Source organism: Lathyrus oleraceus, chromosome 2 (assembly GCF_024323335.1).
Source record: "Lathyrus oleraceus cultivar Zhongwan6 chromosome 2, CAAS_Psat_ZW6_1.0, whole genome shotgun sequence".
Classification (NCBI taxonomy): Eukaryota; Viridiplantae; Streptophyta; class Magnoliopsida; order Fabales; family Fabaceae; genus Lathyrus; species Lathyrus oleraceus.
Genome location: NC_066580.1, coordinates 258655823 through 258671814, shown reverse-complemented (window position 1 = coordinate 258671814; position 15992 = coordinate 258655823). Strand labels below are relative to the sequence as shown.

At 42.5% G+C, this 15992-nt stretch overlaps 1 pseudogene; it reads right to left on the bottom strand.

Annotated features, from left to right (window-relative positions):
• Window positions 1–21: 21 nt before the first annotated feature.
• LOC127122801 (uncharacterized) lies at window positions 22–15798 on the bottom strand (annotated as a pseudogene).
• Between the last annotated feature and the right edge of the window lie 194 nt (window positions 15799–15992).

Sequence of the window (15992 nt, the reverse complement as noted above, 5' to 3'; positions counted from 1 at the left end):
TGGTCCTCCCCAAGCTACCTTTACCAAGGCAATCTCTTTACCCCGCAACTGCTTCAACTCTCGATCCTCGATCCTCATAGGTGATGTTTCCACAGTCAGGTTATCTCTCACGTGTACATCATCTATTTGGACTACATGCGACGGATCATGAATGTACCTCCTCAACTGAGACACATGAAAAACCTCATGCAAATTTGCAAGCGACGGCGGTAAAGCGATACGATAGGCTACCTCTCCTATCCTCTCCAAAATCTGATAAGGACCAATAAATCGAGGTGTCAACTTCCTTGACTTCAAAGCTCGACCAACACCAGTTATCGGAGTAACACGAAGAAACACATGATCTCCCTCTTGGAACTCAAGTGACTTCCTCCTCTTATCATGATAACTCTTCTGACGACTCTGAGCAATTCTCATCTTCTCCTGAATCATCTTAATCCTTTCCGTAGTTTGTTGAACAATCTCCGGGTCCAACCACAACACTCTCACCGGACTCATACCAACATAAAGGTGTCCGACATCTCCTACCATACAAGGCTTCAAACGGTGCCATACCAATGCTCGAATGAAAACTATTGTTGTAGGTAAACTCAATCAAAGGTAAATAACAATCCCAAGCACCTCCCTTTTCCAAAACACAAGCTCTCAAAAGATCCTCTAATGACTGAATCGTCCTCTCAGTCTGACCATCAGTCTGCGGATGATATGCAGAACTCAATCTCAGCTTAGTTCCCAAAGCCTTCTGCAATCCTTCCCAAAATTTCGATGTAAATCTAGGATCTCTGTCCGAAACAATACTCGACGGAATACCATGCAAACTTACAATCTTCTCAATATACAACTCGGCTAATCTCTCTAACGGATAATCCATTCTGATCGGAATGAAATGAGCCGACTTTGTCAATCTATCAACAATTACCCATATAGCCTCAAAATTCTTACTTGTCCTCGGCAAACCAGAAACAAAATCCATACTGATACTATCCCACTTCCACTTTGGAATAGCCAACGGTTGCATTAGCCCAGACGGCTTCTGATGCTCAATCTTTGACTTCTGACAAGTCAAACAAGAATAAACAAAACTCGCAATTTCTTTCTTCATTCCCGGCCACCAAAATAACTTTTTCAAATCATGATACATCTTCGTAGCTCCAGGATGAATACTCAAACCACTACGATGTCCTTCTTCAAGAATGCTCTTCTTAAGCTCAGTAACATCCGGAATACACACCCGATTACCAAATCTCAAAACACCATTCTCATCAACTCTGAATTCACCACCTTGACCTTGATTCACTAAAGTCAACTTATCAACCAAAAGCATATCGGATTTCTGACCCTCTCTGATCTCATCCAAAATATTACTCGTTAACTTCAACATTCCCAATTTAACACTATTGTGAGTACTTTCACACACCAAACTCAAATCTCTAAACTGCTCAATTAAATCCAATTCTTTAACCATTAACATAGACATATGCAATGATTTCCTACTCAATGCGTCAGCCACTACATTTGCTTTACCCGGATGGTAATTCAAACTAAAATCATAATCCTTCAGAAATTCTAACCATCTCCTCTGTCTCATATTTAGCTCTTTCTGATCAAACAAATACTTCAAACTTTTATGATCACTGAAAACCTCAAATCTTGATCCGTACAAATAATGCCTCCTGTCATACGGTGAACTGGACTTTATTGGATTTTTAATCGCAATGTCGCGGTTAGCAAGAGTCGCCACCGACTTTTCTTTTATCCCATAAGGAAAGGCGGAAAAGAACAGGAAAGACCTTAATTTTAAATTCTTAGGTTCGGGAGGTACTTTATACAAAGGGAAGGTATTAGCACCCTTTGTATCCATGGTTATCCATGGGCTCTTAATTGCTCAATCATTTATGTTTTCCTTGTTTGAAAAAAAGTGGTTGAGAAATGTATGAAAAATGTTTTGAAAACGAGAATTTAACTTTGTAATGATTCTTGCATGAATGTATACAAAGTGGTTATCTCGTATAGTTTTTTGAAAGTAGTTTAGAAAAATATAACCCGGCAATGATCCTAGTACGGATGTATGCTAAGTGGTGATTTTCTAAAAAAGGATGTTTGAAAGGTGTGAGGTGTGAAAAGCATTTTTTTGTTATGAATGAGCAATTAAGGTTATACCTGTCCGAGGTCTTTCCGGGCGTTTCCTATCCTTATGAGGGTAAAACTGTCCTTACTATTGAGAAGTAAGTAGTTTCATCCTTGGGATGTAGAAGGGTCATCGTAGGGTCATCGATAGGTCATTGAAGGCAACAGTTGTGAGGATACCTTAGCATTCGAAGGGACTTTCATCATTTAACCGTAGGCTATACCGAAGGGTCATCGAGGGACAAAATCGTATTTTTGAAGGCAACATCCGAGGGACCATGATTTATTTTATGATGATTTAATCGAAGGGTCTTTGCTAAGTGTATCCCTACATTCGCGGGACATGACCGTTATCGTAATACCGTAAGGCAGCAAAGAGAGGTCCAAGATCACTTATTTAAAGGTCATATTTTAAAGTCAATTAAGTAATTAAGTCCATACTAAAATCAATGCATTAAAATTAATACATTAAAATTAATACATTAAAATTAAGACATTAAAATGAACACATTAAAATTAATTAGGCCACTTAGGGTGAATCTCCACAAGGGTATCCCACAAATAAAGTGGGAGACCTAAACAGCAATCTTTTCCCGGGACATATGAACCTTTGCAAAATTCAGCAAACGGGTTAGAATACCAAATCAGGGTGCAATCGAGAGTTGCACCAAAGTAATAGGTAAACAAAGCATGGTTATGATAAAACAGGTCAGATGGGCAAAGATCAAAATAGGACGAAGAACAGCGGCATCCATTACAACAATTCAAAGTATCCAGGCATACTTAAGTTACATGCAAAGCCTCAAATATATTTATGAATCTCAATTATGATATCACATGTGAATTAGGAACATAAAGCGATAATAGTAACGCAAACCTGTTTGCAATTGAGTCGCAACCTTGAATTGGCCGATCGGATAGAATTGAGCGGAGGTGACCTTGCTGCCGCCGTAAGATTAGATTCGGTAAAAGGGCACACAATAGTTTCCGTTGTAGAAACTATTGTGCGAAAAGAATTAACTAAATACCAAAAGGGAATCCGGAATTGCAAAAGAAATAGTGTAGCACTTGTAAAACACAATGCCTAAGCTGCTGGAAAAGAAGAAAAAATGCAAAGGCGAAAACGGCAAAGGAAAAAGAATCTCGGAAAAAGCTCCCCCTTTTAGGTTTTCAAGGTGGCTATTTATATTGGTGTCATTAGGTCATGCATGCTGCCCAAAAAGTCTTCAACGCGCGCGTGGATCTAGGGCCCAACGGATCTTCAAGTCTCCGAAGCGTTGCCTGCGCCCACAAAGTAGGGGAATGGTGTGACGTTCGTCACACCATGTGTGACGCCCGTCACAGGGGTAGGCGTGACGCTCGTCACAGCCTCTGTGACGCTCGTCACAGATGCCACACCCGTGTTCTTGTACTTTGGGTTGGGCTTTGCTGTTTGGATCGTTTTCTTTCCTTTTTGCACCCCTTTTCCTCCGCTTCCAAATAAACCACTTTCATATTATCACTAGGTGAGCGTGTAGCGAGTAGGCCAATTTGGGTCACTCGCGAGCTGGGCCTTTGTTCCTTTAAGTGTCATAAAAATGAGTCGGAGTGCCCTGAAATGTCTTGAAATACTAATGGGCAAATTTTGGGGTATGACAGCTGCCCCTGTTCAATATTCTTGAACCGAGAGAGTAGAATGGTATGTGCATCATTCGTGGTCTGGAGGTGGAAGATTATTGAACACTAGAATGCCCCGAAAATTTGCGCTTGTCAATTGGTCTTGATGGAGATGGGCTTAAAGATGCCATCCAGGAAGTTTGATGAGGGGAGCTTCAGACTGTGTCGTACGTTAGACGATATCTGAAGACATGGGTGTCATACCGGGTCATACGCTAGATCGTATAGTGAATCATCCATCATGCTGTTGACTTTGCTGGGGAGTCAGAGTATGCTATATACTGCTGGGGATAAGGGATCAGAATGGGTCATACACTGGACCGTATCTGAATACCAGAGTGAGCTGTTCGTTAGGCAGGTGACTTTGATGGGGATGAAAGATCAGAACGGATCGTACGCCAGATCGGTTCTGAGTTGCAGAATGAGCCGTCCATTAGGCTGAATCTGCTTGAAGAGGGAGTAGTCGTATACCAGACTACCATTCAGGAATGTACCTGTCCGACGGTAGCACCTGAGCAAGGGAATAGCCGTATACCAGACTGCCATTCAGGAATGTACCTGTCCGAAGGTAGCACCTGAGCAAGGGAGTAGCCGTATACCAGACTACCATTCAGGAATGTACCTGTCCGAAGGTAGCACCTGAGCAAGGAAGTAGTCGTATACTAGACTACCATTCAGGAATGTACCTGTCCGAAGGTAGCACCTGAGAAAAGGAGTAGCCGTATACCAGACTACCATTCAGGAATGTACCTGTCCGAAGGTAGCACCTGAGCAAGGAAGTAGTCGTATACCAGACTACCATTCAGGAATGTACCTGTCCGAAGGTAGCACCTGAGCAAGGGAGTAGTCGTATACCAGACTACCATTCAGGAATGTACCTGTCCGAAGGTAGCACCTGAGCAGGGAAGTAGCCGTATACCAGACTACCATTCAGGAATGTACCTGTCCGAAGGTAGCACCTGAGCAAGGGAGTAGTCGTATACCATTCAGGAATGTACCTGTCCGAAGGTAGCACCTGAGCAAGGGAGTAGTCGTATACTAGACTACCATTCAGAAATGTACCTGTCCGAAGGTAGCATCTGAGCAGATAAAGGTCTAACTTGGTCGTACATTAAACCTTATCTGAGTTGTCCGAGGACTTGACGGTCTAACTTGGTCGTACATTAGACTGTATTTGCAGAATCTGACTTGAAGGTCCAACTTGGTCGTACATTAGACTGTATTTGAGTGGTATTTGAAGATTTGAAGAAGGTCAGAATGGATCGTACGCTAGATCGTATCTGAGTTGTTGAAGGTCATAGGTTGAGCTGAATCAGAGTGAACCGTACGCTAGGCTGTATCTGATAGTATTTGCAACAATTTACTGGGGATGGGCTTATAGATGCCATCGTTAGGAGGATGTCAGAATGAATGGTGACATGGAGTATATCCGAAAGATGTAGTTGAATCCTGAATGTAATTGATAAGGATGCCCGTCTGAATGGACCTTTGTTTTGATTGTATCAAGAGGATAATTAACCTGAAAAATAAAGTTAGCTTCATGCCATGTCATGGTGCATGAGATGCAAATGTTGTATGCATGCGTGGGCTGTGAAATGATGTAATGTATATGATGCGGAATGAACATTGTATGTAGGTATGTGATGTGAAGTGATGTAATGAATGCACTATGTATCTGAAACGTTCTTCCAGGGGACTCTACTGGGGAAACAAATCTCAGTCTTCGGGTCGGAGATATTTGTATTGATGGCCCTTCCTTAGCTGGGGATTTGGGTTCTGTCCAACGGGGCCTGGCTGGGGATGGAAGGGATGACCTTTCGGTAGGGCGGTGCCGACCTCTTCTGGGGAGTAGTTGGCGTTGCCGGGGAATCGAATTAGTAACAGCCTCCTTGGAAAGCGTGGTTAGACCTTCTCCTCGATCCCGAAGTCGTGTAGTAATTGCTATTGCTATTTTAGGCATGCATTTTTGTAAACATTGGTCATATTCAAGTGCATAAGTCAATTCAAGTTAAATCAATGGACATTTACGCAAACAAAACAGAAAAAGTGAAAACAAAAGCATCTTTTTTGGAGATAAAATTGTATTGATTTCGAAAGAGGGCCCATAAACAGGCAACTTGTGTAAGGGAGACAGAAATCCTAGTAAGAGGAAATTGTCGAAAACAAGGAGAAAGCTATGTGGAAGAAGTCCTATTGATTTTAATTCCACTACTGTCATCATGTCTTCAAGCATCTCATCTCCTGCTGTCGGATAGAGGTGATTGGCTTGTTCAGTCCCTTGAACTTGGTTGAAGCTGACAGAGAACGGGACATAGTCATACGCTTGAATCCCTAATTTTTGCCTGGACCGCCTTTTCAGGTTTTCAGTCCACCAGGATACCCGTTTTTGCCCAAGCCGCCTTTTCAGGTTTTCGACTTGCCGGGTGTACATTTTTATATGTTTATCCCTAATTTTTGCCCGAACCCTTTTGGTTCGCCGGGATGCCCTTACTTTTGCCTAGGTACGTCGACCTAGCGGGTCTCTGTTATGCGTAGTATTTTTTAACTATGTCCGCGTTCACAGGATGCGGGAAGTCTTCGCCATCCATTGTAGCAAGTATCATGGCTCCACCAGAGAATACCTTCTTAACCACAAATGGCCCTTCGTATGTGGGAGTCCACTTGCCTCTGGGATCCCCTTGTGGTAGAATGATACGCTTGATCACCAAGTCGCCAATTTGATACACTTGTCTCTTGACCTTTTTGTTGAATGCCCTGGTCATGCGCTTCTGATATATCTGCCCGTGACATACAGCCGCAAGTCTCTTCTCATCCATCAAATTTATCTGATCGAGTCGAGTCTGAATCCGTTCCTCTTCATCTAAGCCCGCCTCTTTCATGATTCTTAGCGAGGGAACCTGAACTTCCACTGGTGAGATGGCTTCCATTCCATAGACTAAAGAGAACGGAGCTGCCCCTGTCGAAGTGCGTACTGAAGTGCGATAGTCATGAAAAGCAAATGGTAACATCTCATGCCAGTCTTTGTACATTACTGTCATCTTTTGTATAAGCTTCTGGACATTGTTAGCAGCCTCCACGGCGCCGTTCATCCTTGGCCGGTACGGAGAAGAATTAGAGTGTTTTATTTTGAACCGCGTGCAGAGTTCAGTAACCATCTTGTTGTTCAAATTAGCACTATTATCAGTGATAACTCTTTCAGGAGACAACAAGTTTCTCGAATAGATATTTGATAGAACCCATCTTAGAAATCAATAAAGTGGTATGATTCAACATGTACTGTCTTAGTCGGCGAGCAGCCCAAGCCAAAGCGCAGCAAGCTTTCTCGAGCTATGAGTATCTTGTTTCACAGTCGGTACCTTTTGCTAAGGCGGTATATGGCATGCTCTTTTCGACCAGACTCGTCATGTTGCCCCAACACACCTCATTGGATTTTCTAACACGGTCAAATACATGATTAGAGGTCTTCCTTCAACTGGTGGTGTCAGAATTGGAGGTTCTTGGAGACACTTCTTGATTTTATCAAAAGTTTCCTGACATTCATCATCTCTTGACTGTCCTCAGTAATTTGAAGATAGGTTTGCAAGTAGCAGTCAAGTAGGATATAAACCGGGCAATGTAATTCAAGTGCCCCAAGAGGCTTCTGACTTCTTTCTTGTCTACTTTTAGTACTCAGATCGACAGTTTCAATTGACTCCTCATGCGGCTGTACAGTCCTTTCTTCTTTCAGTAACAGTCTGGCAAGTTCTTCAGGTACTTCACAATCTTCCTCACTTCCATCTTCGGCTTGGTAGATCGGATTTTCGAAGTCATAATGAAAAGTAGCAGAACTATTATCAACAGGATCCAGAGTGGATGTGGATACGCAATTTGTTACGTGAGTGTGTGCAAGAAAGCATAGCTTATTTGAAAAATGACAGGAAAGATAAAGAGCGCAATATTTGAATGCAAAAAGTCCATTGATTTATTGAATATGAATATGCTTATGAGAATGACAAACCCTTGAAAAATTAGCTATTATGCCCCGGGTATAGACACAATGCTTTGAAACACTAAAATAGCAATAACAATTACTCCTGACTAGAGAAAATCGGGATAGTGTCTTCAGCCTTCCAATTATTGAGTCCATCATCAATTATTGGGAGAATCCAGCTATCCAAGTCACAACCGTTATCAGTATCCTCCACAGCATTGACAGTCTTGTCATGATTAGGCAGAGGGGCAGTGATGACATTAGGAGTCTCCGGAGGCTCGAACTCAATTTCCCCAGCGTCGATCATATCCTGAATTTTGTTCTTCAACAACCAACAATCGTTTGTATCGTGTCCGGGGCTATCGGAGTGATATGCACACCTGGCATTGGGATTATAACGAGGCGAAGTAGTGTTGACATTTGCAGGAGGACCTCTGAGAGTGATTAAGTTTACCTTTAGCATACTTTGCAGTGCTTGTGCTAAAGTCATATTGAGTTTGCTAAACTGCCTTCTTGGTCTGTCTGGTCTTTGCTGGAAGTTTTGAGCTGGCGGGGCGGCAATTGTAACTGCCCCAACAATATGGTCACGATTCTTCTTGTTATGCTTCCTTTCACTGTACACAGCATTTGATTCATTCTTTCCCTGATAGGACTTTTTGGTGCTTGCAGAAGTAGTTGCCTGTATCTTTCCACTTCGAATGCCGCTCTCTACCCGTTCACCTGTCAGTATAAGTTCAGTGAAACCTGATGAAGAACTTCCCAGTAGATGGCTGTAGAATGGGCCAGTCAGCGTACCCATGAACATGTCCACTAACTCTCGATCAGTCATAGGGGGTTTGACTCTGCCAGCCAAATCTCTCCATTTCTGAGCATACTCTTTGAAGCTTTCTTTAGATCCCATGGCCATATTCTGCAACTGTAGCCGGGTAAGTGCTAACTCAGAGTTGTACTGGTACTGCTTGTAGAAGGCTGTCGCTAAATCAGTCCAGGTGCGGATGTCAGAGCTGTCGAGCTGATAATACCATTCCAACTGAGTGCCAGACAGGCTCTCTTGGAAGAAATGGATCCATAGTTTCTTGTCAGTGGTGTGCGGCTGAATCTTTCTCACATAAGCCCTTAAATGCATTTGAGGACAGGATGCACCATCGTACTTAGTGAAAGTGGGGATTTTGAATTTGCGGGGAATGGTCACATCGGAGACCAGACCCAAACTTTCGAAATCTAGACCAGGCGTCTTCTGACCTTCCATAGCTAGCATGCGTTCTTCCAGCAATTTGTACTTATCATCTCTTGGAGAGTACTGTTCATTTTCATAGTCCTCGTCGTCATCCTCAGGGTTGGAGAAATCAGCCTTCTCTTCCTCTGAGTCATTCTCCGCCCCCTCTTCTGGACCATTCGGGATTCCAAATTTGATTCCCATAGCCTGTCCTTTACGCCTTCTTCCCGGGTTAATGAAACTCACAGCTTTCTTGTCTTTCTTCTTTTCGAACAACAGAGCCTTCAGTTCCTCCTGCCCCTTGGATAAGCTTAACATCATCTCCTTGAATTGAGCATTCTGAGTCTGGAGATCTTTGACAGTCTGTTCGAGATCCATTTTTCTGTTTGCAATGAAGACCGTGAGAACATTGAACTTGTAGAATACCTGTTATGCAATGTTATGCTATGCAATGTATGGAATGTTTTCAAGGACTTTTGGAATTTAACTCTGCATAAATCCCCAACAAGAGGGAAATGTTTTATTGCTACTTTTTTTCAATGTTCATTACAAAAGGAATAATAGTAAAAATACAAAGCTCAAGTCTCCCAGGGGCGACTTCTTTTCGGGCGAAGATATGCATTGAGTCTTCGTTCCTCATTAAGCTGACTGGTGAGCTCTAACACTTTCTTCCTTTCTGCATTGAACTGAGCTTCGAAAGTATCTCTCTCTTCTCTCAACTGGGTCCAGGATCTTTTCAATTCCTCAACATCAGTAGGCATATCTGGATAAGGAATGATCTGGGAAGTAGCTCCTTCGGCCTCTGATTCAACAGTCAATGGTCCGACCGCAAGATATGGCATGACAAGTTCGCGAGCTCTGGCGCGCACCCATCTGAGATAAGGCTCCATAGGAATAGAATTTTTCTTTCCTAAATTGCTTCTTTTCACCATGCCCCAAGCTCGTACAAACCTTTGGCGGAGACCTTGAGAGTCATTGTCATAGTCAAACACTGTACCTTGAATAATCATTTCATGTGGACCATCTCTTCGAGCATGCCCAAACTGACGTAGGGCTAAGGCAGGATTATAAGTAATACCTCCCCTTATCCCTAGGAGTGGTACATTAGGGAACTCGCCACAACGATCAATGATGGTAACATTTTCCTTGAACTGAGGACACCAACAGATGTCTGAATGGGAGAGTGACATTATCTTTTGAGACCATCTCAGATTTTGCTCATTCTTCAAGACTGATTGAGGAAGGTGTGAAATAAACCACCTAGACAATAGAGGTATGCAGCACATGAGAGTCCCTTGCCTTTTCATGGTACGAGTGTGGAGGGAATGCAGAATGTCTCCCAGCAAGGTAGGTACAGGGTTATGAGTGAGAAATATCTTAATAGCATTCATGTCTATGAATTGGTCTGGATTAGGGAATAACACCAAGCCATAGATTAGCAATGCCAGGATGTCTTCGAAAGCACGGACGTTCATAACTTTTAAGAATTCTCGGGCCTTATTTGTCAGGAATTTGGCAAGTAAACCCTTAACTCCACTCCTTGTTACCCAATTAGCTTCGATGTCGGACTTCGTCATGTGTAAAGCTGCGGCAACTTCTTCAGATTTTGGCCTCTTTTCTAAACCACTGAAAGGTATTTGATCCAGGATAGGTATCCCAAGCAGCTGGGAGAATTCTTCTAATGTGGGTACCAACTGATAATCTGGGAAAGTGAAGCAATGATGTTTGGGATCGAAGAACTGGAATAGGACTCTCATCATATCTTCTTTGAAACCAGTGGTAACCAAATTGAGGAGATGACCGTGTTTCTTGCTGAACTGAGCATGATCGGGAAGTTCTGACACTAAATCCTTGAGTTGAGGAGAGATTGCTACAAAATTGATCCGGATGGTCTTCCTGGAAGCCATAACCTGTTCAACAGAGCAAAGCTAAATTCCTAAGTCCTTGAAATGGTTAGTATGATGATGTTATGATGTTATGATGTTATGATGTTATGCAAGCACAAGCATGTCACACAACAATTATTCCTAGGTTTTAAGGCTTGCATGAGTTCCATAGGTAAGTACCCTCCCCACTGAAGTTTGGTTGGTTCAACCTGTCCTAGAATAATAACCGGGTTCTAGAAGGATCTCAGATCATCGATCTTTCTTTAGGTCCACTTCAGTGCAACACCAAGTGGTTGACCGAAGCTTCCCTAAAGTCCAATCTCAAAGAGTGTAGTATCGAGTATCAACCAACCTCAGTCGGAACCGAAGCCAGTTATCTCACTACTTTCTAATGGCTAGGATGAGTCAATTAGGGTTCTAAAGGTCTGGTTAATGCTTTGATGACACCACGCGGAAGCCAAATTTTTCCTCAAATAACATGAGGACCATCAGGACAACCAAAGTGTCACATTAACCGTAGCTATCATTTTGACCATTCCAGTATACGCCGGATAGTCGCGATGATCTATTGCTACTTACCTAAGGTACACTAGATCCGGGTGTAGGATCTTTCACTCAAAGCCCCCTTAAAAGAAGGAATAATAAAACATAAATGATTTTTTTTTTTTTAAGATGGACCTCTCTTTGTAATCCCCAGCAGAGTCGCCAGTTCTGTCATACGGTGAACTGGACTTTATTGGATTTTTAATCGCAATGTCGCGGTTAGCAAGAGTCGCCACCGACTTTTCTTTTATCCCATAAGGAAAGGCGGAAAAGAACAGGAAAGACCTTAATTTTAAATTCTTAGGTTCGGGAGGTACTTTATACAAAGGGAAGGTATTAGCACCCTTTGTATCCATGGTTATCCATGGGCTCTTAATTGCTCAATCATTTATGTTTTCCTTGTTTGAAAAAAAGTGGTTGAGAAATGTATGAAAAATGTTTTGAAAACGAGAATTTAACTTTGTAATGATTCTTGCATGAATGTATACAAAGTGGTTATCTCGTATAGTTTTTTGAAAGTAGTTTAGAAAAATATAACCCGGCAATGATCCTAGTACGGATGTATGCTAAGTGGTGATTTTCTAAAAAAGGATGTTTGAAAGGTGTGAGGTGTGAAAAGCATTTTTTTTGTTATGAATGAGCAATTAAGGTTATACCTGTCCGAGGTCTTTCCGGGCGTTTCCTATCCTTATGAGGGTAAAATTGTCCTTACTATTGAGAAGTAAGTAGTTTCATCCTTGGGATGTAGAAGGGTCATCGTAGGGTCATCGATAGGTCATTGAAGGCAACAGTTGTGAGGATACCTTAGCATTCGAAGGGACTTTCATCATTTAACCGTAGGCTATACCGAAGGGTCATCGAGGGACAAAATCGTATTTTTGAAGGCAACATCCGAGGGACCATGATTTATTTTATGATGATTTAATCGAAGGGTCTTTGCTAAGTGTATCCCTACATTCGCGGGACATGACCGTTATCGTAATACCGTAAGGCAGCAAAGAGAGGTCCAAGATCACTTATTTAAAGGTCATATTTTAAAGTCAATTAAGTAATTAAGTCCATACTAAAATCAATGCATTAAAATTAATACATTAAAATTAATACATTAAAATTAAGACATTAAAATGAACACATTAAAATTAATTAGGCCACTTAGGGTGAATCTCCACAAGGGTATCCCACAAATAAAGTGGGAGACCTAAACAGCAATCTTTTCCCGGGACATATGAACCTTTGCAAAATTCAGCAAACGGGTTAGAATACCAAATCAGGGTGCAATCGAGAGTTGCACCAAAGTAATAGGTAAACAAAGCATGGTTATGATAAAACAGGTCAGATGGGCAAAGATCAAAATAGGACGAAGAACAGCGGCATCCATTACAACAATTCAAAGTATCCAGGCATACTTAAGTTACATGCAAAGCCTCAAATATATTTATGAATCTCAATTATGATATCACATGTGAATTAGGAACATAAAGCGATAATAGTAACGCAAACCTGTTTGCAATTGAGTCGCAACCTTGAATTGGCCGATCGGATAGAATTGAGCGGAGGTGACCTTGCTGCCGCCGTAAGATTAGATTCGGTAAAAGGGCACACAATAGTTTCCGTTGTAGAAACTATTGTGCGAAAAGAATTAACTAAATACCAAAAGGGAATCCGGAATTGCAAAAGAAATAGTGTAGCACTTGTAAAACACAATGCCTAAGCTGCTGGAAAAGAAGAAAAAATGCAAAGGCGAAAACGGCAAAGGAAAAAGAATCTCGGAAAAAGCTCCCCCTTTTAGGTTTTCAAGGTGGCTATTTATATTGGTGTCATTAGGTCATGCATGCTGCCCAAAAAGTCTTCAACGCGCGCGTGGATCTAGGGCCCAACGGATCTTCAAGTCTCCGAAGCGTTGCCTGCGCCCACAAAGTAGGGGAATGGTGTGACGTTCGTCACACCATGTGTGACGCCCGTCACAGGGGTAGGCGTGACGCTCGTCACAGCCTCTGTGACGCTCGTCACAGATGCCACACCCGTGTTCTTGTACTTTGGGTTGGGCTTTGCTGTTTGGATCGTTTTCTTTCCTTTTTGCACCCCTTTTCCTCCGCTTCCAAATAAACCACTTTCATATTATCACTAGGTGAGCGTGTAGCGAGTAGGCCAATTTGGGTCATTCGCGAGCTGGGCCTTTGTTCCTTTAAGTGTCATAAAAATGAGTCGGAGTGCCCTGAAATGTCTTGAAATACTAATGGGCAAATTTTGGGGTATGACACCTCCACAACTTCAGAACAAACACCACAGCTGCCAACTCTAAATCGTGTGTCGGATAGTTCCTCTCATGAACCCTCAGCTGTCTCGAAGCATAAGCTATAACCTGCTTATTCTGCATCAACACACCACCCAAACCCAACAATGAAGCATCACAGTAAACCTCGAATAGTTCCGACGAACTCGGTAATATCAGGATAGGAGCAGTAGTCAACCTTCTCTTTAACTCTTGGAAACCTTCTTCACATTTCGAATCCCAAACAAACGCTTGCCCCTTTCTAGTCAACATCGTCAACGGTAACGCCAACTTAGAAAATCCCTCAATGAACTTCCTATAATAACCAGCCAAACCAAGAAAACTTCGAATCTCAGCAACAGACTTCGGAGCTTCCCACTTAGACACCGCTTCTATCTTAGAAGGATCAACAGCAACACCACCTCTTGAAATCACATGACCAAGAAAACTCACCTCTTCTAACCAAAATTCACATTTAGAGAGTTTAGCAAATAACTTCTTTTCTCGGAGAACTTCTAAAACCACTCTCAAATGCTCAGCATGCTCTTCTTCAGATTTCGAATACACCAAAATGTCATCAATAAACACCACGACAAACTGATCTAGATACGGATGGAAAATCCTATTCATATACTCCATAAATACTCCAGGCGCATTAGTCACACCAAACGGCATTACAGAATACTCATAATGTCCATACCTTGTTCTGAAAGCAGTCTTCTGAATATCTTCAGTTTTCACACGTATCTGATGATACCCAGATCTCAAATCTATTTTGCTGAACACACTCGCACCAACCAACTGATCCATCAAGTCATCAATCCTCGGCAAAGGATACCGATTCTTGATCGTCACTTTATTCAGTTGCCTATAGTCCACACACAACCTCATAGTACCTTCCTTCTTCTTAACCAACAACACTGGTGCACCCCACGGTGACACACTCGGACGAATAAATTTCTTATCCAACAGGTCTTCCAGCTGACTCTTCAATTCAGCTAACTCAACAGCAGACATACGGTACGGAGCCATCGATATCGGTCTAGTACCAGGTACCAAATCAATCGAGAACTCAACTTCACGCTCTGGCGGCAATTCATTCACCTCTTCCGGAAACACATCAGGAAAATCACACACCACAGCTAGATCACCAATCACCAGTTTATCTTTAGCTTCCATAGTCGCTAACAGCATAAACAACTCTGCCCCATCTACTACTGCCTCATTCACCTGTCTTGCAGATAGAAACAAACTCTTTCCTTCCTCAATCCCAGGAAATATCACAGTCTTATCAAAACAGTTGATAGAGACTCGGTTAAACACCAACCAATTCATACCCAGGATAACATCAATCTGCACTAGTGGAAGACACACAAGGTCTATCCCAAAGTCTCTACCAAAAATACTTAAAGGACAATTCAAACAAACCGAAGTAGTAGTCACTGAACCCTTCGCAGGAGTATCAATCACCATACTACCCAACATCTCAGATATCTCTAACTTAAGTTTCACAGCACAATCCAAAGATATAAAAGAATGAGTCGCACCTGTGTCAATAATAGCTACAAGAGGAAAGCCATTAATATAACACGTACCTCGGATCAAACGATCATCTGCAGAAGTCTCAGAACCCGATAAAGCAAAGACCTTGCCTCCTGACTGATTCTCTTTCTTCGGCTTAGGACACTGTGGACTGATATGACCCACTTCTCCACAGTTGAAACAAGTCACAGTCTTCAACCGACACTCTGCAGCCAAATGACCACCTTTTCCACACTTGAAACACTTCATCTCAGCACTGGTACACTCATGGACACGATGTCCAGCCCGACCACATCTATAACACTTAACAGGGGCACTAGAGTCTCCCCCACTAGGCCTCTTCATCCCACTCTGTCTCTGAAAACCTTTGCCAGCTGCATACGGTTTTCCACGGTCATTCTGACTCTTGCCTTTCCTATCAACCCTTTGCTGATAGCTCTCTGCTCTAGCCTTGGAATCCTGTTCGAAAATCCTGCAACAGTCAACCAAATCAGAAAACACCCTGATCCGCTGATATCCAATCGCCTGCTTGATCTCGGGACGCAGCCCGTTCTCAAACTTCACACATTTGGAAAATTCCCCAGTAGCCTCACTGTAGGGAGTATAATACTTTGACAGCTCTGTGAACTTAGCAGCATACTCAGTAACAGACCGGTTACCCTGCTTCAATTCCAAGAATTATATTTCTTTCTTCCCTCTGACATCCTCTGGAAAGTACTTCCTCAGAAATCTCTCTCTGAACACAGCCCAAGTGATCTCAGCACCTCCAGCAGCTTCCAA